Below are 21,476 nucleotides of genomic sequence, written 5' to 3' on the forward strand. Positions count from 1 at the left end.
TGAACCTTCATCCATAGTTCATCAGTCACTCTATCAGAGCTAGTCCCTTAAATCTTTCTCATTTCCACTGTATAATCATAAGGGCTTTGATTTAGGTCATATTTGAATGGTTTAGTGATTTTCCCTACTTTCTTCAATTTAAGTCTGAATTTGGTAATAAGGAGTTCATGATCTGAAACACACTCAGCTCTGGTCTTGTTTTTGCTAACTTTATAGAATTTCTTCACTTTGGCTGCAAAGAATATAATCAATCTGTTTTTGCTGTTGACCATCTGGTGATGTCCATGTGTAGAGTCTTCTGTTGTTGAAAGAGGTTGTTTGATATGACCAGTGTGATCTCTCTGCAAAATTCTATTAGTCTTTGCCCTGCTGCATTCCGTGCTCCAAGGCCAAATTTGACTGTAACTCCGGGTGTTTTTTAACTTCCTACATTTGCATTCCAGTCCCCTATAATGAAAAGGACATCATCTTTAAGTGTTAATTCTAAACGGTCTTGTAGGTCTTCATAGAACCATTAAACCTCGGCTTTTTAAGTATTACTGGTTGGGGCATAGGCTTGGATTACTGTTGTCTTGAAATGAACAGAGATCATTCTGTTCGTTTGGAGATTGCATCCAAGTACAGCATTTCAGACTCTTCTGTTGACCATGATAACTACTCCATTTCTTCTATGGGATTCCTGCCCACAGTAGTAGATAAAATGGTCATCGGAGTTAAATTTACCCATCCAGTATATTTAGTTCATTGATTCCTAGAATGTCTACGTTCACTCTTGCCATATCCTGTTTGACCACTTCTAATTTGCGTTGATTCATGGACCTCACATTCCAGGTTCCTATGCATTATTGCTATTTGCAGCATCGGACCTTGCTTCTATCACCAGTCACATCCACAACTTGGTACTGTTTCTGCTTTGGCTCCATCCCTTCATTTTTCTGAAGTTATTTGTCAACTGATCTCCAGTAGCATATTGGGCACCTAGTGACATGGGGATTTCTTAATTCAGTATCCAATATTTTTCCTTTTCATACTGTTCTTGGGGTTCTTGAGGAAAGTATACTGAAGTGGTTTGCCATTCCCTTCTCCAGTGGACCACATAGTGTCAGACCTCTCCACCATGACCTGCCATTTTTGGGTGGCCCCACACAGCATGGTTTAGTTTCATTGAGTTAGACAAGGCTGTGGTCCGTGTGATCAGATTGACTGTTTTTCTGTGATCACGATTCTAATGTGTTTGCCCTCTGACACCCTCTCGCAATACGTATCATTTTATTTGGGTTTCTCTTAAATTGGTTGTGGGGTATCACTTCATTTCTGCTCCAGCAAAGCACAGCCATTGCACCTTAACTTGGATGAGGGGTGTCTCCTCACGGCTGCCCCCTCCTGATTTTGAACGTGGAGAAGATCCTCTCAGCCTTCCTGTGCCCGCACTGCCAGTGCCACTTTGACATGTGATAGCTCCTTTCGGCCGACACTCCTGGCCTCAGGAGTGGGTAACTCATCTCAGCCTCCGCCGAGAAACACTTTTATTTCAGAAACCAAATAGATTTACCGATGTGATTTATCTACATAAAAATTCATTAGGAATGAGATTTTGCAGGCTTATGGTTTTGGTTGCTATTTATGTAAGGAGACTGTATTTTAAGATTATGCTGAAGTAAACACTGGTTGAACATTACGCTTCATTTGCTAGGAGACCAGTAACTTTGTGATGTAACAGGCACCCGTCCATCGCTAGGAGACCAGTGACTTTTTGAACCACTCTGATGGTCTAGGGAGTTTCTCTCTGTAGGACAGCCAAGCAGCATTTGAATTTGCAGTGTGTAAAATCAAAAAAGTGAGAAACGTGTCTGAATAAAGATTTTTCTGAGATGGCACTTATTTCTTCAGAAATTCAAGATGTGCCTCCTAACGATGAATGCCCTGGTTCAGAAACCTCCATGAGACTTTTGAAGGATTATGCACTTGCTGGGTATTCGGTTTTGTGATCTCTTATTGAAGAATATGCTTTTCAGGCTTTGTCTGATGAAGTTCTGATGAAAAGGCCATGTTACACATTTTCTGTCTCTGAAACACGTGAGCTGAATGATTTTCTTTCACTCACTTTTCCACAAAAATGGTATAATATTGTTGAAAGTGTTCAATTTGAATCTATTTAGTGGGATGAGAGTGGCACTTGTATTTTGATCAATGAAGAACTTTTCAGGAAAGATTTCTTGGAAAGAAAGGCACCTTTCAGAATACTTGAAACCAATAAAATGAAAAGTTAAGTTCGACAGCTTAACCTTTATGGGTTCAGTAAAAAGCGACAACTTCTTCAAAGTTCTGCTTCACTATCTGACTTTCTGGAAGAAGAAAACAACATCTCTCTTTCGAGCAAGGTATTCCAAAATTTTCACTTATTAGCAATATGTAAGGTTAAATCATGTGACCTAGAAAGCATGTTACCATATGTAGCTAAAACAGAATTTAAAATTGAGATAGCAAATTGTTGAAAAAGCTTTATCTTTTGAAGTTGAGAACAGGTTGAGAATATAGTATTTGATGTTTAACAAATTTTCCAGTCAACTTGAAACAAGATATGAGTCTTCAAGAAATTTAAAGTGGCATTTACTCTATATATACAACATATTTTTCGTTTAAAAGCATAATTGTTCTACCATGTTAGTTGTTAAAACTAATCTGGAGGCGTTTTATTTGATTCAATTTAATTGGTATCATTAAAGGAATATTTTTTTTCTTTTTTAAATTTATGTAATTAGAGGCTGATTACTTTACAATATTGTATTGGTTTTGCCATACATTGACATGAATCTGCTCTGGGTGTACATGTGTTCCCCATCTAGAACCCCCTCCAACCTCCCTCCCCATCCCATCACTCTGGTTCATCCCATGACACCAGCCCCGTGCATCCTGTATCATGCATCAAACCTGGACTTGTGATTCGTTGCACATATGATAATATACATGTTTCAATGCCATTCTCCCAAATCATCCCACCCTCGCCCTCTCCCACAGAGTGCAAAAGATTGTTCTATACATCTGTGTCTCTCTTGCTTTCTCGTGTACAGGGCTATCGTTATCACCTTTCTAATTTCCATATATATGTGTTAGTATAATATATTGGTGTTTTTCTTTCTGCCTTAGTTCATTCTGTAAAATAGGCTCCAGTTTCATCCACATCATTGGAACTGATTCAAATGTATCCTTTTTAATATACACCATTGTTTATATGCGCCATAGCTTTTTTATCCATTCAGCTGCAGATTACGTCTAGGTTGTCTCCATGTCCTGGCTATTATAAACAATGCTGCGATAAATTTTGGAGTACATGTATTTCTTTCAATTCTGGTTTCCTCGGTGTGTATGTCCAAGAGTGCGTATGCTGGGTCGTATGGCAGCTCTATTTCTAGATTTTTAAGGAATCTCCACACTGTTTTCCATAGTGGTTGTGCTGTTTGCTTTCCCACCAACAGTGTAAGAGGGTTCTCTTTTCTCCACACCCTCTCCAGCATTTATTGCTTGTAGATTTTGGATAAAAGCCATTCTGACTGGAGTGAAATAGTACCTCACTGTGGTTTTGATTTGCATTTCTCTGATTATGAGTGATGTCGAGCATCTTTTCATGTGTTTGTTAGCCATCTGTATGAAGGAATAAACTTTTATAGTTTAGCTTTTATGGCAGTTTTACCTTGGTTTATAAAGAAACTAAATAATTGTATCCTTTGACTTTAGTTACAGATCAACTATAATCCAAATTTCAAATGAGGCTATCCTCAACTTTTAGTAAGAATAAAAAGAAGAGTTGGGATTAACAATGCCTCTGCAATATCTTCATTAGTTCGAGATTGCAAGAAGCATGTTAAGGCAAGTGTCAACATAGATGGTCGTAACTCTGATTTTCTTCCTGAAACTAGTGGAGAGAGTACATTTTCAGCCTCCACCAGTTTAAGTGTGCGTTTCATACAAAAGCCTCACACCAGCCAGATGGTCGCTAATACAAGAGATTTAGCTCTGTGTGACTTACAGTCCCCATAATCAATATCAGTTAACCAAACAGAACAGATTTTGGAAGATCAACCTGCTGTTTTAAATCAGTTGAGCATTTTTAAGTAGCACTCATGTAGCAGCTACACTCAGGTAAATGGACACGCTGAGGATTTGCCTACTATAACTACATCTGCTTCTCAGAACCACATCGTATCTCCATTACAGAGCAGTTTTTATGAACTGAGGGTGGAGTATTCTAAGTTTCCAGATTAGATATTTTGATATGTCAGCACATGATAGTCTTTTTCGTAACCTTTAAAAGAGAGGCAACTCATGGCCCTCAGTGCCAATGATCACTTGTATATCTGCCTCCTCTCTTTCAAGTCAACTCATCAAGAATCATCGTTATGTGAAAACCATGCTAATTAAAACGGACCTATCTAATAAATGTCAGATTGTGGAGCCTAATGAACTAAAAAGCCTCTTTTTGAAAGTGAAAGAGGAGAGTGAAACCGTTGTCTTGAAGCTCAACATTCAGAAAGCAAAGGTCATGGCATTTGGTCCCATCACTTCATGGGAAATAGATGGGAAAAGAGTGGAAGCAGTGTCAGACTTTATTTTGGGGGGCTCCAAAATCACTGCAGATGCTGATTGCAGACATGATTGAAAGACGCTTGCTCCTTGGAAGGAAGGTTGTGATCGGCCTAGATAACACTGAAAAGCAGAGATATGGCTTTGTCAACCAGGGTCCGTCTAGTCAAGGCTATGGTTATTCCCGTGGTCATGTATGGATGTGAGAGTTGGACTGTGAAGAAAGCTGATCACCAAAGAATTGATGCTTTTGAAGTGTGGTGCTGGAGAAGACTCTTGAGAGTCCCTTGGACTGCAAGGAGATCCAACCAGTCCATTCTAAAGGAGATTAGTCCTGGGTGTTCATTGGAAGGACTGATGCTAAAACTGAAACTCCAGTACTTTGGCCACTTCATGAGATGAGTTGACGCACTGGAAAAGACTCTGATGTTGGGAACGATTTTGGGCAGAAGAAGAAGGGGACAACCAAGAATGAGATAGATGGATGGCATCACCGACTGGATGGACATGAGTTTGAGTGAACTCCGGGAGTTGGTGATGGACAGGAAGGCCTGGCGTGCTGTGATTCATGGGGTCACAAAGAGTCGGACACGACTGAGAGACTGACCTGAACTGAATGAACACTGAAATTTTGGGGGGAGATGTCAACGAATACCTACAATTCTTGTATTTGAACAGTAAAGTTATATGTTCATCTTCATACTTTCATTTTCTTTTTACAAACGATGAAGAGAAAAATGAGGCTTTAATAAAATGTCTGACTAGTTTACTGCACTGTTTCATAAACTCTTCAGAACAAGAAAACATTTGTTATGCATCCTAGGTAAATGACACCTGATCTAATATTTGTAAGCAAGAAAACGAGAACAAAGATAAAAGAGGTAATGGATGTAACGGGATTTCTGAAATCATCCCTGCTGAAATGAATGGGTATGTACATATGGAGTGTATGGGTGAAGGAAGAGATACAAATAAAATTAAAGCAATGGAAATGCACGGCATGTACCTTAGTGCATTCATAGTTACATTATATTCTATTAGATACTGGTATAGGCTTAAAAGAGTAGACAGCTTCAGTATAGAAATTCATTATGTAATTGAAAATATATAAAATCTTGATCATCAAAATCTTGATCACCACTGTACTGTCACTGTGATACCAAAGATAGCATGACATAATCAGTGACTGGCACATGGTCAGCACACGATATGTATATTACAAGTGATATTGTATAAAGTCATTTTTGCTCTACTGTCCTTAAATGAAAGTGAAAGTGAAGTAGCTCAATCGTGTCCGACTCTTTGCGACCCCCATGGACTGTAGCCTACCATGCTCCTCTATTCATGGGATTCTCCAGGCCAGGATACTGGAGTGGGTTGCCATTTCCTTCTGCAGGGATCTTCCCGACCCAGGGATTGACCCCAGGTCTCCCACATTGCAGGCAGACACTTCACTGTCTCAGCCACCAGGGAAGATGCTATCCTTAAGGCACACCTTTATTTGCTGACACCAAGATTCCACCCTATATTTCCTAATGCATATTTAGATGTTGCTTATCGTTTCCCACAGAGACAAAATAAATTCCTGGTGGTGACTGCAGCACATCAGTATGATTAACAACTTCTGTGAAGACATGGTCTTTTTTCCTTAATAATTTCATTATCTTTCTCTTATACTGTGCTTCCGGAGCTACAATCACTCGACCTAATTTCAGTCATGCTAAGCCCCTTCTCACAATTTTGTCTCAACTCATTTTTTGGGTTGGAAGGAACTGTCATTTGCCCTCCTAGCAAGTTGAGCCCAGATATCAGATCCTCAGTGTCTTTTGGGTCTACTCTCTGTATCTTTCATATCAGCTAAAATTAAAGCCTGCAAATGATACATTTTAAGTACTTACTAGTTATCAATAAAGAAATGTCATAACCAATCAAATGCTATATACATAACTCAACATATTCCTATAGCCTTCGTTATTACCATAATTGGTCCTTTCCTCCTTACTGATAAATTTTTCCAAGTTGATAAATATTTGTTATATTTATACGAATGTTAAATGTGGGAATTCATATCATAAAATGACTGCGCTCTCATGAAGTTTATAAGAACCCATTCTAAGCATGTAGTTTCAGGCCCCAGTGCCCTAACATCCAAGAGTAGTTGTGGAGACATGTATGAAAAAAAAGAAGCATTAATTTTAATAATCTAGAAAAGTCATGGAGTAAGCAGGGATTAATAGCAATGGTTGTTCTCTAATATATTTCACAATGAACTACTCTAAACAAAGTGTCTGCTTGTGGGACTATCCAGATATCACGAACACTACTTAGAAATCTTTGCAATCTCAAATTTGGGGTCATTCCTTTAGATGATGGTGGCAACATCAAGCCATATCCCTGTTTTAGGATGGTTACCGACATAGGACATCACCAAGTTAAGTTCACCGCTCTCATTCTTGCAACTAATGAACAGTGAAATCCGTGGAATATCTGTGTAAATAAGGGAGTGATCCACAAACACACTTTTTCTTTCAATGAAAAATTACAGTCAATGTAGTTGAGAATGTCATGTTTAGAGAGGTGAGCATTTTGAGGCAATGGTAAATGTTATTGAAACTGGTGTCCTTAGTTATGATTTCAGCCCAAAGTTAAATGCTCTTGTTTCAGATTTCAGGATTTTTATGAAACTAAAAGACTCTTACTCCTTGGAAGGAAAGTTATGATGAACCTAGATAGCATATAAAAAGCGGAGACATTACTTTGCCAACCAAAGTCTAGCTAGTCAAGGCTATGGTTTTTCCAGTGGTCATGTATGGATGTGAGAGTTGGACTGTGAAGAAAAGCATCAAAGAATTGATGCTTTGGACTGTGGTGCTGGAGAAGACTCTTGAGAGTCCCTTGGATTGCAAGGAGATCCAACCAGTTCATTCTGAAGGAAATCAGTTCTTGCTGTTCATTGGAATAACTGGTGTTAAAGCTGAAACTGCAGTACTTTGGCCACCTCATGTGAAGAGCTGACTCACTGGAAAAGACTCTGATGCTGGGAGGGATTTGGGGCAAGAGCAGAAGGGGAAGACAGAGAATGAGGTGGCTGAATGGCATCACCGACTCGATGGGCATGAGTTTGGTTGAACTCCGGGAGTTGGTGATGGACAGGGAGCTCTGGCATGTTCGCACATTCATGGGGTCGCAAAGAGTCAGACAAGAATGAGCGACTGAACTGCCTAACTGACTGACGATGTAGTCAAATTTGCTTCCTTTGTATCAGTTCAGTTCAGTTCAGTTCAGTCGCTCAGTCGTGTCCGACTCTCCACTACCCCATGAATCATGAATTCAATTTTCTTTCCTTTATTGTATTTACTTTATAATTGTATTTACTTTATAATTGCCTAAAATTGTAAAACTGAAAACAAAAAAATTAAGTGAGGTAAATACAGAAGATTGGAGCAAAAAGTAGAAAAACTGATGGGACAAGGTCAGTGGATGAAATTGGATGCTTAAAATATAAAAAGCAAATGTGTCACTGAAAGGCCTAAAGAGGTCAATATGACTTCAATATTGTTACACTACAACATTATTTTCATTTTATTAAATCACAGAATATTTTTTGATGCAAAATACTCTAAGATCCCTTGGAATGTAGAACAAAGTTCTATCGTTTGAAACATTCTGATTTAAAATGTCACTAGAGGGAAATCATTTAACTACAAAATAGCTTCCAACATTAGGCCTAGAAACAGATAACAGAGAACTCTGCATTTCATAGGTGTCCTTCATGAGCCTTGTTTTCTTTTCCTTTCATAATTGTGTTTTGGGCATGTAAGATTGTGACTCTGCTTGTGTGTGTGTGTGTGTGTGTGTGTGTGTATTTGTATCAGATTAAGAATGTGATTGTGAGTGTACGTCTGGGTTCTCTTTTGGACTTTTATGTTAGAGATTTTGGCTGAAGAAACGGCTAATTCATTACCATAAAGAAGTACAAATTAAAATGCCCGTTCATCCACCTCATTAGAACTGGTTCAAATGCATTCATTTTAATGGCTGAGTAATACTCCGTTGTGTATATGTACCAAGGCTTTCTTATCTATTCATCTGCAGATGGACATCTAGCTTGCTTCCATGTCAAGTCTGCTGTAGTATTTCAAAGTACAAGACAAATGGATGAGTCTCAAAAATTGAAAGTATTTCGACAATAACCAAGCTACTTCTCCCTAATATACTTAAAATCTATGGCACTGTCACAATCATCCCAGCAAAAGTTGAGAGGGGCCTTAGAAGTCTGTGATGTCTGGCAATAACAAAAACACCCACCCAATAATTTGGCAATACTAGAGAAGCTAAGTATATGCGTGGAGTTTCAACCAGGCCTTCCTATAATAGGATACTACTTTGCTATAGGAAGTGGCACACTCACAAATATGAATAACATTCTTAGGGATCAAAGAAACTAATGATGGTAGAAGTGGCCTTACCCCTTCAAAAGGGTATCAGTTAAAGAAGACAATTAAATAGAAGCAAGTGATAACATGGCCCACATACTTCTTAGATAAAATCTTAAATATCCAAACCCTACCACACTGATAAGATGATGATTATACAGGAATTCTGGTTTCAGCTCTGTGTGGCAATCATCATATAATGGTATTGAAATATGTATATTATCATATGGGCAAAGAATCACCAATCCATGTTTGATGCATGATATAAGATGCTCAGGCTGGTGTACTGGGATGAACCAGAGGTATGCAATGGGGCGGGAGGTGGGAGCTGGGTTCAAGATGGGGAACCCATGTACACCCGGGGCAGATTCAGGTCAATGTATGAAAAAATGAATACAATAGTGCAAAGTAATTAGCCTCCAATTAAAATAAATTAAAAAAATATGTATACATGAGAGTCACTGGTAGTGCAAATCTATTAAGGCAAAAGTCTCGAGATCTGATTCAAAGAGGAAAACTGTGTATTCCCTGTCTTCAGTTTCATAGTACTTCACATGCATTCACACAGTTCCACAATTCTTAAATTCATCTGAAGACAAAAAATGTGACATTAAGAGAAGAGGAATGGTCTATTTACAGAGAACGGAAGTGGCAAAGTTTAAATAGATAAAGTCTCCTACCTACATCCATGCTTCTTAATGTAACCCCATGTAAACCTTCCTAAGGGCAGCTAGGATACACAAGTCAAAGATGCTTCTCCCAGGATTACAGAGTTTGGTTGAGAAGATATGTTTGCTTAACTCTCACCTCATCCTTAATATCAAATATCAGCCTTTAACACATCAGAAGATGGGAAGCTCTAGCAGATACTTTTACAGACAATACCTCCTTCTGCCTAAGACCAAGATGTAGATCCAAGTGGCAGGTGGAATGAGGTTTCCATCTTAAGATACCACATGACTCCGCAGGAGTTCTTTTCTGGGACTCTCCAAAAACATTGTGAGAAGTACAATGTGAGGGAGGAAAAGAAGGAAACTGACAAGAGCTTTGTTCTTTCTAAATGTCCTGAATATCACTTATCATCCCAGGTACAATGGCAGGCTTAACATGTTATCTAAACTATCTCCCAGCCCTGCCAAGAGTAATTTTTTGATGTAGTTCAGTCACTCAGTCTTGTCTGACTCTTTCTGACTACATGTACAGCAAGAACCCTGGGCTCACCTGCCCTTCAAGTCTCCTAGAGCTTTCTGAAATCCTTGACATTTGAGTCAGTGATGCTTTGAGGCCATCTCACCCTATGCCGTTCCCTTCTTCTCCTGTGCCCACTCTTTCCCAGCATCGGTTTCTTCCCAGTGATTTTGCTCTAGGACTCATGTGGCCGATATATTGGCTCTTCATGTTCAGCATTGGTCCTTCTGAGACAGTCAGAGATGGCTTCCTTCATGCTTTTCCAGTTTGAACTCCACGCTCGCCACGGAACTCTCACACATCTTCTCCAGGCGTTGTTGCAAAGCGTCAATATTATGGCACTCAGTTCTTATGGTTCTGTTCAGTCCTAAACTAATTTCTCCTGAAAATCAACTTTGACTAGTCAGGTCTTTTTCATTAATCTCTCAGCTTTTTAACGTGGTGTCTAGGTTGGTCACAGCTTTTCATCAAAGTGCAAGTTCCTTTAAATTTCATGGCTGCAGTCAATTCAGTAGTGTTATCTGAGGTCAAGAAAGGGAAACGCATCACTAATTCAATCGAATCCCATCAATATATCTCAAAATGATGGGACCAAATTCCATGAGCTTATTTTTTGGGAGTGTTTGTTTTTTATATTGAGTTTTAATCCAGATTTTCCATTCTCCCCTTTCACCTTCATCAGAAGGCTCTTTACTTGATGCTTTATTTAAGCCATTTGTGTGTTGTCATCTTCTAAATCAGGTTATTCATTCTTCTCACAGTAATTTTGTTTCCAGCTTCAGATTCTTTCAGCAAATTACTTTCCATGATGCACTCTGCACAGAAGTCAAATGAGCTGGGTGACGATATATAGCCTTGATGTATTTTCTTCCCTATTATGTACCAGTTCATGGTTCCTTTTGCAATTCCCACTGCTGTGTCTTCACCTGCCTGCACTTTCCCAGGAAACAGGTAAGATGGTCCCGTATTCTTCTCTCTTCAAGAATGTTCCACAATTTGTTATGACCCACACAGTCGAAGGGCTTCCCTCGTGGCTCAGATGCTAATCATCCGCCTGCAATGGGGCAGACCCAGTTTTGATCTCTGGGTCTAGAAGATCCCCAGGAAAAGGAAATGGTAGTCTACAGTCCATGGGGTCACATAGAGTCAGACAGCACTGAATGACCTTATTTTGACATGCAGTCTATGCCAGTAAAAGAGACAATAAAGTAAATGTAGATAACTTTATGAAATCCCCTTGCTTCTAAGATCCCAACTCCAATTAAGGTTTACCTTTAGATTAAATGACCAACTTCACCTCCCTGTTTTGCTTTGTTTTGTTTTACACCTTTTTTTTCTTTGTGTCTCCATTTCAAGCTATCATCTCCCAGTTGTTACATTCCTGGGCCCTTGCATCTACCTATACAAGAATTAAATTATGCCTATGCCACTCTCTCACCTTTGACACTCACTTAAAATAGTTAAGTTTCCAGAGCTGAAATAATGAATCTCTGTTCTGGGAAAATGTCAGGACAGTTTGGCAAATAGCTAGATATTTTCAGGGAGTGAATTTTTGAGCTGAATTACTGTAGCACCTCTTATCTGGTAAAGAACTATAGTTCCTCAAGCTGATGGCAATTCTTAATTAGCAGAAATTTCAGGAAACATAAATGTGCTTATTTGCATGTCCAAAATCAATGAAGTATCAATTACGTATGTAACCTATCCCATCAAACTGATTAATTCATGTCAACTAAAGTTTGTTCCTTCACCGGCATGCTTAAAGGAATTATAGAGCTAGCCTAGAAATAAGAACAGAAGTTTTGATCTCGAAAAAATAAGAGGACATTGAGTGCAAATATCTTCGTGGAGGCATTACAAATAATCCTTCTATAAAGACAATACTTCCTTCAGAGCATCAAATGAATATTAACAGAAGACCTTGCTCAACAGTGAGGTCTATATGGAAACTAGACATAACTGGGAAGAATGGAGGGAAGATGGGAAGAGGATGAGATGAATAAAACCAAGCCTGTGTTTTGGGGTGTGAGATGGAGAAGCAGGGAATAGATTGAAGATTCAGGCAAGTTACCTCACTAAACTTAAATTAATTTTGACTGAAAGGAAGCAAGGTGAAGAAGCTGATGAAATATAGTTTTCCTAGAGTGAAAATCGAACAGAGAATGTGTGGTGTGGTCCTGCATGCCCCATATGGCAGTGCAGGTCAACTAGTGTAAAAGGGCCTGGACGATCAAACATGGGGTTAGAAAGACAACCTGGGAGGGAAGTGCTTTTGACTGTGGAGATGGAGGTATGCATTTGGGATGACAAATTGTGTAGAAAGGAATGCATTTTGAAAAATCCCAAACTGACAAAAAAGTGGGAACTTAGAACTCAGTCACACAGAGGAGGTGGTGACAGCATTAAATTTCGCCCTCGTGCCACATGCTAAGACTTACTATCAGGCAAGAGAAAAGGACTAGCTAGAACTATCATGCATGCTTCTGCCACCACAGGCTAGAAACCTATCCCTTTAGGGCCATGATTTTATTGCCCATGGTCCCTGGCTTCTCCGAAAAACTGATACCACCAGGGTTTCTAAAGTCCCAGCAGCTGTACCTCTTGCTCCTGTGCTCACCAAGGCAGGCCCAAGTGTTCCACAAGGGTCTTGGGGGTAGCCTTCTCTGGTGACCACACGGAGAGGTTGTTATCAAACTACATCTGAAACTCAGGATCAGGGAAATGAAGGAAAAGGATTGAAAAGTTTCCCACCAGCTGAGCAAGCCGCAGATTAAATACATGCAATCAACTCTGCAGATGCTTTCTCTATGGGATAAAAATGGACAATAGGTTTCCAACGAATGAAAATACCCAGGCTCTTGCATCTCTCAGAACCAATAGGAGTTATCCCAGTTTAGAGTCTGACCTGTCCTTACTGAAGATCCAGAGTTAAGTTCTGCCCACATTTGGGCAAGTTTTCTAGAGAGGTGGATTTGTGCTGTGGCTCATGTTCAGGACCAGAACCCTGACAGCAGGGACCCGAGGTAACATTCATTGTACTTACTGTTTTGCTATGCTGTGTGGTGGTTCACTCTTTGTCTCACTTGAAAGCTTTCTTATTATTCTTGCTTATTTTGTGTTTTAAGATTGTTTATATCCTGTATATTTTTTGGTATGTATCTATTGGGCACTTTCTTTTCCTGCTTTCTGTGCCTTTTGTTGATGTTGTTTCTTCTCATTTTTGTGTTAATAAATATATAGTTCCACATTAACTGTGATTTTCTCTTGTTCTGTGGGAACGCTCTTATCATTTTGTCAGAGTTTTTTTTTTTCCTTTATTCTTCAGGTGTCACTCAGCTCTGGTGTTGATTTATGTCTTACAATTTATTTATTTAGTTCTATTGTTGATTCTGTGTTCTTCCCTATTGTCATTACTGCTTCTGTTATATTACCTGTGGTTTGATTTTTATTTCTTGCCATTTGCCTGTCTTCATTTGTTTCCTCAGTCTAATCTTTTACTATGTGATCTTGGTTCTCTGACCGGAAGTTGGGCCTGATCATCGAGGGCTTCAGCATTGTATCATAGACCACCAGAAAATTTCCAGCTCAAATTAATGTTAATTAGTGAGAGTCTCTAAGAAGACCTCCATCTGAAACGAAGAACCATTCCACCCAAAAGCCTATACTATCCAGAGCTGCTGGCTCACACCACACAAAATGCAAGACAGAAACACAACCCAAATCATTCCCAGATGGACTGTCTAAAGTACACTAAACCCATACACACCTGCAAAAGACCCCTCTGACACGGTCCCACCATGAAAGAGAGAGAAACATCATCAGCGGCAAATGTAATTGCCAGTCCCTCCTCCTCCAAGGACACACAAACCACTTGACCAAGCTATCCACTCACGGTACAGACTGGAAGCAAATACTACCATCCTGCACCCTGGGAAGAAAAGACCAGTTACATAGTAAGCTAAACAAATCTGAAAACAGTAAAGTATTTTGCAGGCAATGAAACAAGGTAAAAACACATAAGACATAATTAAAGAGGAAATAGAAATTGTTGCAGAAAAATAATTGAGAGTAACGATATTAAAGATGATCAAACCTCTCAGGAAATAAATGGAGATCATGCAAGAAATATTTAAGAAGCGCATGGAACAACTAAACAACAAGAAATGGATGATAGCTCAATAACTGCCATATGTCTACTGTAGGCTGTTCCATTCCTTTCGAAAGCAGAAGCCAGAACAACATTGGAAAATAATTATCTTCCAACTTTTAAATGAAGTATTAAAAGAAAACAAACCTTAAATAGCAAGCAGACCTGACAATTCAACTGATACTAAAATAGATTTCACCCAAAACCAGAAGAATGCAGTATCTTCGCAAGGTTAAATGAAATATTTCTGAATAAATCACAAACTGCATCACTAATCAGGACTTGGTAAATTTAAGATAATCAAAATTGTGTCAAACATTTTTCTTTTTAACCACAGTGTTATGATTTATATGTCATTCATAAGTGCGGGAGAAAAACAAAAACAAATAAACATGACATAAATAACAAAATAAAAACTGAAAAGCATGAATACATTGAAGTTCATGTATACACCTCTTTATTACCAAGAAATTAATGAAGAAATCAAGGAGAAAAATATATATGTGTGTGTGTGTGTGTGTGTATGTGTGTGTGTGTGTATCAGTACAGTTCAGTTTACTCACTCAGCCGTGTCCGAATAATTGCGACCTATGAATCACAGCACACCAGGCCTCCCTGTCCATTACCAGCTCCCAGAGATCACTTAAACCCACCACCATCGAGTCAGTGATGCCATCCAGCCATCGCATTCTCTGCCGTCCCCCTCTCCTCCTGTCCCCAATTCCCAGCATCAGAGTCTTTTCAGTGAGCCACCTCTTTGCATGAGGTGGCCAAAGTATTGGAGTTTCAGCTTTAGCACCAGTCCTTCCAATGAACACCCAGGACTGACCACCTTTAGACTGGACTGGTTGGATCTCCTTGCAGTCTAAAGGACTCTCAAGAATCTTCTCCAACACCACAGTTCTAAAGCATCAATTCTTCGGCGATCAGGTTTCCTCACAGTCCAACACTCACATCTGTACATGATCTCTGGAAAACCATATTCTTGACTAGATGGACTTTTGTTGGCAAAGTAATGTCTCTGCTTTTTATTATGCTATCTAGGTTGGTCATAACTTTCCTTCCAAGGAGTAAGCGTCTTTTAATTTCATGGCTGCAATCAGCATCTGCAGTGATTTCGGAGCCCCAAAAAATAAAGTCTGGCACTGTTTCCACATCTGTTTTCCATGAAGTATATATTCATACAAACTAATGACAAAGAAAATGTGATTGCATAAAACCCATGAAACAGGGTAAAGGACTAATTAAACTTACAACTAAAGCAATTAGAGAAAGAATAAACAAAATGCCAAAATTAGGTTTTGGAAAAAAAATAAAAACATAGAGAATAGAACAGGAAAAATAAAAGATGAAAATAATAGCAAAGATCAATAATACTAATAGTGGGCTCTTTGAGAGAATAAAGAAAATGCATAAATCATGAGGCAGACTCATCAACAAAAAACGGAGAACACTCAAATCAATACAGTTATACATGAGAAAGGAGACAGTATAATCAAAAGCACAGAAATATCAAAGGATCATGATAGACTACAACAACCAACTTTAACCCAATAAAATGCAGAATTTGAAAGCCACAGACTAATTCTTAGAAACTCAACTAAAAGGAAACAGAAAATATGAACACAACATTACAACCACTAATATTGACACTGCTATGAAAAATTTGCCAACTGACAACATTAAAGGTCCAGATGATGTCACAGGTGTTTTATGAACCATTAAATTAAATGTTAACATATGTGCTTCTAAAACTTTTCCAAAATACTACAACAGTAGGAAAACCCACAAAATCATCCTACAAGTACAGCATCACCTGATAGCAAAGACAAAGTTTACACCGAAAAGTTAACTAGTATCACATAGACAAACATAGAGGCAAACATCCTCAACAAAATAATCCCAAGAAAAATCCAAAAACACATTAAAAGTATCAAACAGATTTAATATGTGTGGTTTTCCCCAGATATACATATATTTTTTGATAGCTGTGTATCAATCCATGAGATACTTCATAACATTTTTCAGGATTAAGACCATATGATCCCCTCAGTTCAGTTGAGTTCAGTTCAGTTCAGTCTCTCAGTCTGTCTGACTCTTTGCAACCCCATGAATCACAGCATGCCAGGCCTCCCTGTCCATCACCAACTCCCAGAGTTCACTCAACTCATATTCATCGAGTCGGTGATGCCATCCAGCCATCTCATCCTCTGTCATCCCCTTCTCCTACTGCCCCAAATGCCTCCCAGCATCAAAGTCTTTTCCAGTGAGTCAACTCTTCGCATGAGATGGCCAAAGTATTGGAGTTTCAGCTTTAGCATCTGTCCTTCCAGTGAACACCCAGGACTGATCTCCTTTAGAATAGACTGGCTGGATCACCTTGCAGTCCAAGGGACTCTCATGAGTCTTCTCCAACATCACAGTTTTAAAGCATCAATTCCTCAGCCCTCAGCTTTCTTCACAGTCTAACTCTCATATCTGTACATGACCACTGGGAAAACCATAGCCTTGATTAGATGGACCTTGTTGGCACAGTAATGTCTCTACCCTTTTAATATGCTATCTAGTTTGGTGGTAACTTTCATCCCAAGGAGTCAGTTCAGTTCAGTTCAGTCGCTCAGTCGTGTCCGGCTCTTTGCGACCCCATGATTCACAGCACGCCAGGCCTCCCTGTCCATCACCAACTCCCGGAGTTAACTCAAACTCATGTCCATCGAGTTGGTGGTGCCATCCAGCCATCTCATTCTCTTTCGTCCCCTTCTCCTCCTGTCCCCAATTCCTCCCATCATCAGAGTATTTTCCAGTAAGTCAACTCGTCACATGTGGTGGCCAAAATATTGGAGTTTCAGCTTTAGCATCTGTCCTTCCAATGAACACCCAGGATTGATCTCCTTTAGAATGGACTGGTTGAGTAAGTGTCCTTTAATTTCATGGCTGCAATCAGCATCCACAGTGATTCTGTAACCCCCAAAAAATAAAGTCTGACAATGTTTCCACTGTTTCCCCATCAATTTGCCATGCAGTGTTGGGAGCAGTGTCCATGATCTTGGTTTTCTGACTGTTTAGCTTTAAGACAACTTTTTCACTCTCCTATTACACGTTCATCAAGGGGCTTTATAGTTCCTCTTCACTTTCTGACATAAGGGTGGTGTCATATGAGTATCTGAGGTTATTAATACTTCTCCGAGCAATCTTGATTCCCATTTGTACTTCTACAGCCCAACGTCCCACATGATTTATTTTGCATATATGTTAAATAAGCAGGGTGACAATATACAGCCTTGATGTACTCCTTTTCCTATTTAGAACCAGTCTGTTTTTCCATGTCCAGTTCTCACTGCTGCTTCCTGACCTGCATACAGGTTTCTCAAGAGGAAAATCAGGTGGTCTGGGGTTCCCATCTCTTTCAGAATTTTCCACAGTTTATTGTGATCCACACAGTCAAAGACTGTCATAGTCAATAAAGCAGAAATAGATGTTTTTCTGGAACTCTCTTACTTTTTCCATGATCCAGAGGATTTTGGCAATTTGACCTCTGGTTCCTCTGTTTTTTCTAAAACCATCTTGAACATCTGGAAATTCAGGGTTCACGGATGCTGGAGCCTGGCTTGGAGAATTTTGAGCATGTCTTTATTAGCGTGTGAGATGAATGCAATTGTACATTAGTTTGAGCATTCCTTGGCGTTGTTTTTCTTTGAGATTGGAGTGAAAACTGATCTTTTCCAGTCCTGTGGCCACTGCTGAGTTTTCCAAATTTGCTGGTATATTGAGTGCAGCACTTTCACAGCACGATCTTTCAGGATTTGAAATAGCTTCACTGGAATGTCATCACCTCCACTAGCTTTGTTCATAGCCATGCTTGACTTCAGATTCGAAGAAATCTGCCTCTATGTGATTCATCACACCATCGTGATTATCTTGGTCTTGAAGATAGATTTTGTACAGTTCTTCTGTGTATTCTTGCCACCCCTTTTAATCATCACCTCAATAGATGCCAAAAAAAAAAAAAAAACACAACTTTGATAAAATTCAACAAGCATGTGTGATAAACAATCTTTCCAGAAACTGAGCCTAGCAAACATTACCTCAACATAGTAAAGGCATGCAAATCCAAACTACAATGAGGTATAATTTCACACTATTCTGTGTGGTGATCATCATAGAAATAGACAGTAGGGCTCTTCCTTGGTGATCCAGTGTCTAAGACACCATGATTCCAAATCAGGGGTTCCATGTTTGATTACTGGTCAGGGAATTAAACTCCATATGCAGCATTTAAGGCTTAATGTAACCAAATAATGAAGCAAATGTGTGTGTGTGTATATGTGTACATATATATAATACAATTTTAAAATATAATTAAAATATATAAATAAAATAAAATATATAAAATATGATTAAAATAAAATACAAATTTATAGTATAAATATAATATATCAACATTTATATTATAAATTAACAAATATTATATATATGTATATATATTATATATGTATATTATATATATATACACTCACACACATATAAACCTTAAAGCAATGAATGAAGGAGATGATGTGGAGGAAAGGGAACATTCTCTAGTGTTTTGCAGTTCAGTTCAGTTCAGTTGTTCAGCCGTGTCCTACTCTTTGAGACCCAATGAATCACAGCACGCCACGCCACCCTGTACATCACCAACTCCCACCGAGATAGAGCAGAGTATGAATGTTCTTTAGAAAAGTATTAATAAAACTACCATATGTCCAAATTCCACTATTTGACATATACACAGATGAAACCACCATTAGGACAAAAAAAGAAAAAGCATGTGTATCCCAGCATCCACTGCAATACCACTTACATTAAATAAGTTATGTAACAATCTAGGTGTCCTCTACTGATGAATGGATAAAGAAGCTGTGGTACATCCTTAGGATGGAAAATTTCTCATCCAGAAAAAGGAAAACCTTGGATTATTTCTTGAGATATGAATGTATCTAGAGCCTATTATATAGAATGAAGTAATTTAGAGAGAAACTCCAATATTGTAGATTAATGCATATATGTGGAGTCTAGAATCCTGGTTCTGAAGAATCTGTCTGAAAGGTGGGAAAAGAAATGCAGAGGTAAAGAACAGACTTGGACACAGAAGGGTAAGTAGAGAGTGGCACGATTTGAGCAAGATACCCTGAATATGTACAATACCAAGTATGAAGTAGTTAGCTGATGAGAAGCTCCTCCTCAGGGCTCTGGTGTGCCCTAGACGAGTGGACTGTGGGGTAACAGAGGAGGCTCAAGAGCAGGTGAGAGGGCTGCTCAAAAGGGAATCTCATGTATATATACTGATAGCCGATTTACATTGTGGTACAGCAGAAAGTAACAAACATTGTAAAGGTATTATTCTCCGATTTCAAATTGTTTCTTAAATTGAAAAATGATAGTCACTCCTTGGCCAATTTGGGGAAATAACAAGAAATGGATCACAGTGCATATGTCAAGTAAAATATATATCAAGTAAAATATATACTGGTGCGTTTGTCAAGTAAAATCTGCACCAAGGACTGCTTTAGTATGTGTAGACAAACCATAAAGCAAAAACTTCAAATTCAGAGCTAAAATAGCCAGAATCAATTCAGACTCTAGACATAAGTATTCCTCACTTCATTTGATTGTCATTTTTTTTCTTTTTTGTTATTTAACATTTTAAAATTTATTCATTTTAATTGGAGGCTAATTACTTTACATATTTTATTGGTTTTGCCATACATTGACATGAATCTACCCCGGGTGCACATGTGTTCCCCATCTTGAACCCCCTCCCACATCCCTCCCAATGCCATCCCTCTGGTTCATCCCAATACACTAGCCCCGAATATACTACATCATGCATCGAACGTGGACTGGGAATTCATTTCACATATGATAATATATATGCTTAAATGCTATTCTCGGAAATCATTCCACCCTCACCCTCTCCCACAGAGGCACTGGGTTGGATGCACATCCCTGGTCTGAGCCACTCAGGTTCAGGTACTCAGGTACTCCACAAAGACACAGACTTGTTTGGGCCTTCGTTTTGTGCCCTTCCTCGGTCTAAGCAGCTCAGGTGACCAGATGTTTGGCCAGCAGGGTCGCTGTGACTTATCGCCTCCCCAGTCCCTGCTGCTTGGTTTTATGGGCATACAACCAGAGCACCTTCTCAGGCAGATGTCAACTGGCCAGAAACATAAGAAGTCTTGGCCAGCAAAGAAGTCTGCCTGCATTTTGGTATCAGATGACTTTCTGGGGCCGTGATTGCCCCCTACTGGCCCTGCCTGACCTCCCCTGTCTGTCTCTGTGGGGGATGGGCCTTTGCAGCTGGCTAGTTCTGCTCAGTCCTTTTTTCTGTGAGCCAGTCTCGCAAAGTCTTAGGTTAGGGCTTTTTGCCTTTTGGCGGGATAGCTGTCCCATAGTCTGCTTTGCTATCTTCAGTTAGCTCTTTCAGATTGCCCTCGAGGAATTCAGGCTGGGTCCTCAATGAAGCCTGCACCTCCCTGCCCAGCCCCAACTTGCTAATGGTGGATGCGGGTGTCTGCGCTGCTTCTCTGCTGGGAGTTACCATTGGGAGAGTAATCTGTGGGTTTTGATTATTTTTCTCATTTTCTTCCCACTTATGTTGCCCTCTGAGGTGGAAACTCGCCATGAACTCACAAGTGAGAGTGTTTCCTGGTGTTCGGAACTTTTTAAACTTCTTCTTTTTTTATGCCTCCCTTCCCAGGACAGAGTTCCATCCCTACCTCTTTTGTCTCTCTTTGTATCTTTTATGTTTTTTCCTACCTCCTTTTGAAGCCAATGGGCTGCTTTTCTGGGTGCCTGATGTCCTCAGCCGGCATTCAGTTGTTTCGTGGAATTTACTCAGTGTTCAAATGTTCTTTTGATGAATTTGAGGGACAGAAAGTGGTCTCCCCATCATTTTCCTCCACCATCTCCTTCCCTCTCTCCATTTTTTTATTTCTAAAAGTAAAGAAGGATTATCAGTTGATGTCACCGATTTATAGAAACATGAATTCGTTCATATTTTAGCACCTAATAGTAAGCCTCTGATATTCAGAAGTATCCTAAGTAGGAAATTATAAATGTAGTTTGAAAGCTGAAGTCTGTAAAAG

The 21,476-nt window shown here is 39.3% G+C and overlaps 1 pseudogene; it reads left to right on the plus strand.

Annotated features, from left to right (window-relative positions):
- The first annotated feature begins 1,871 nt into the window (after positions 1 to 1,871).
- LOC129542152 (heat shock transcription factor, Y-linked-like) lies at positions 1,872 to 20,625 on the plus strand (annotated as a pseudogene).
- Positions 20,626 to 21,476: the final 851 nt, after the last annotated feature.

The sequence above is a fragment of the Moschus berezovskii genome, chromosome Y (assembly GCF_049115385.1).
Source record: "Moschus berezovskii isolate FMDL1 chromosome Y, NW_MosBer_1.0, whole genome shotgun sequence".
In the NCBI taxonomy this organism is placed as follows: Eukaryota; Metazoa; Chordata; class Mammalia; order Artiodactyla; family Moschidae; genus Moschus; species Moschus berezovskii.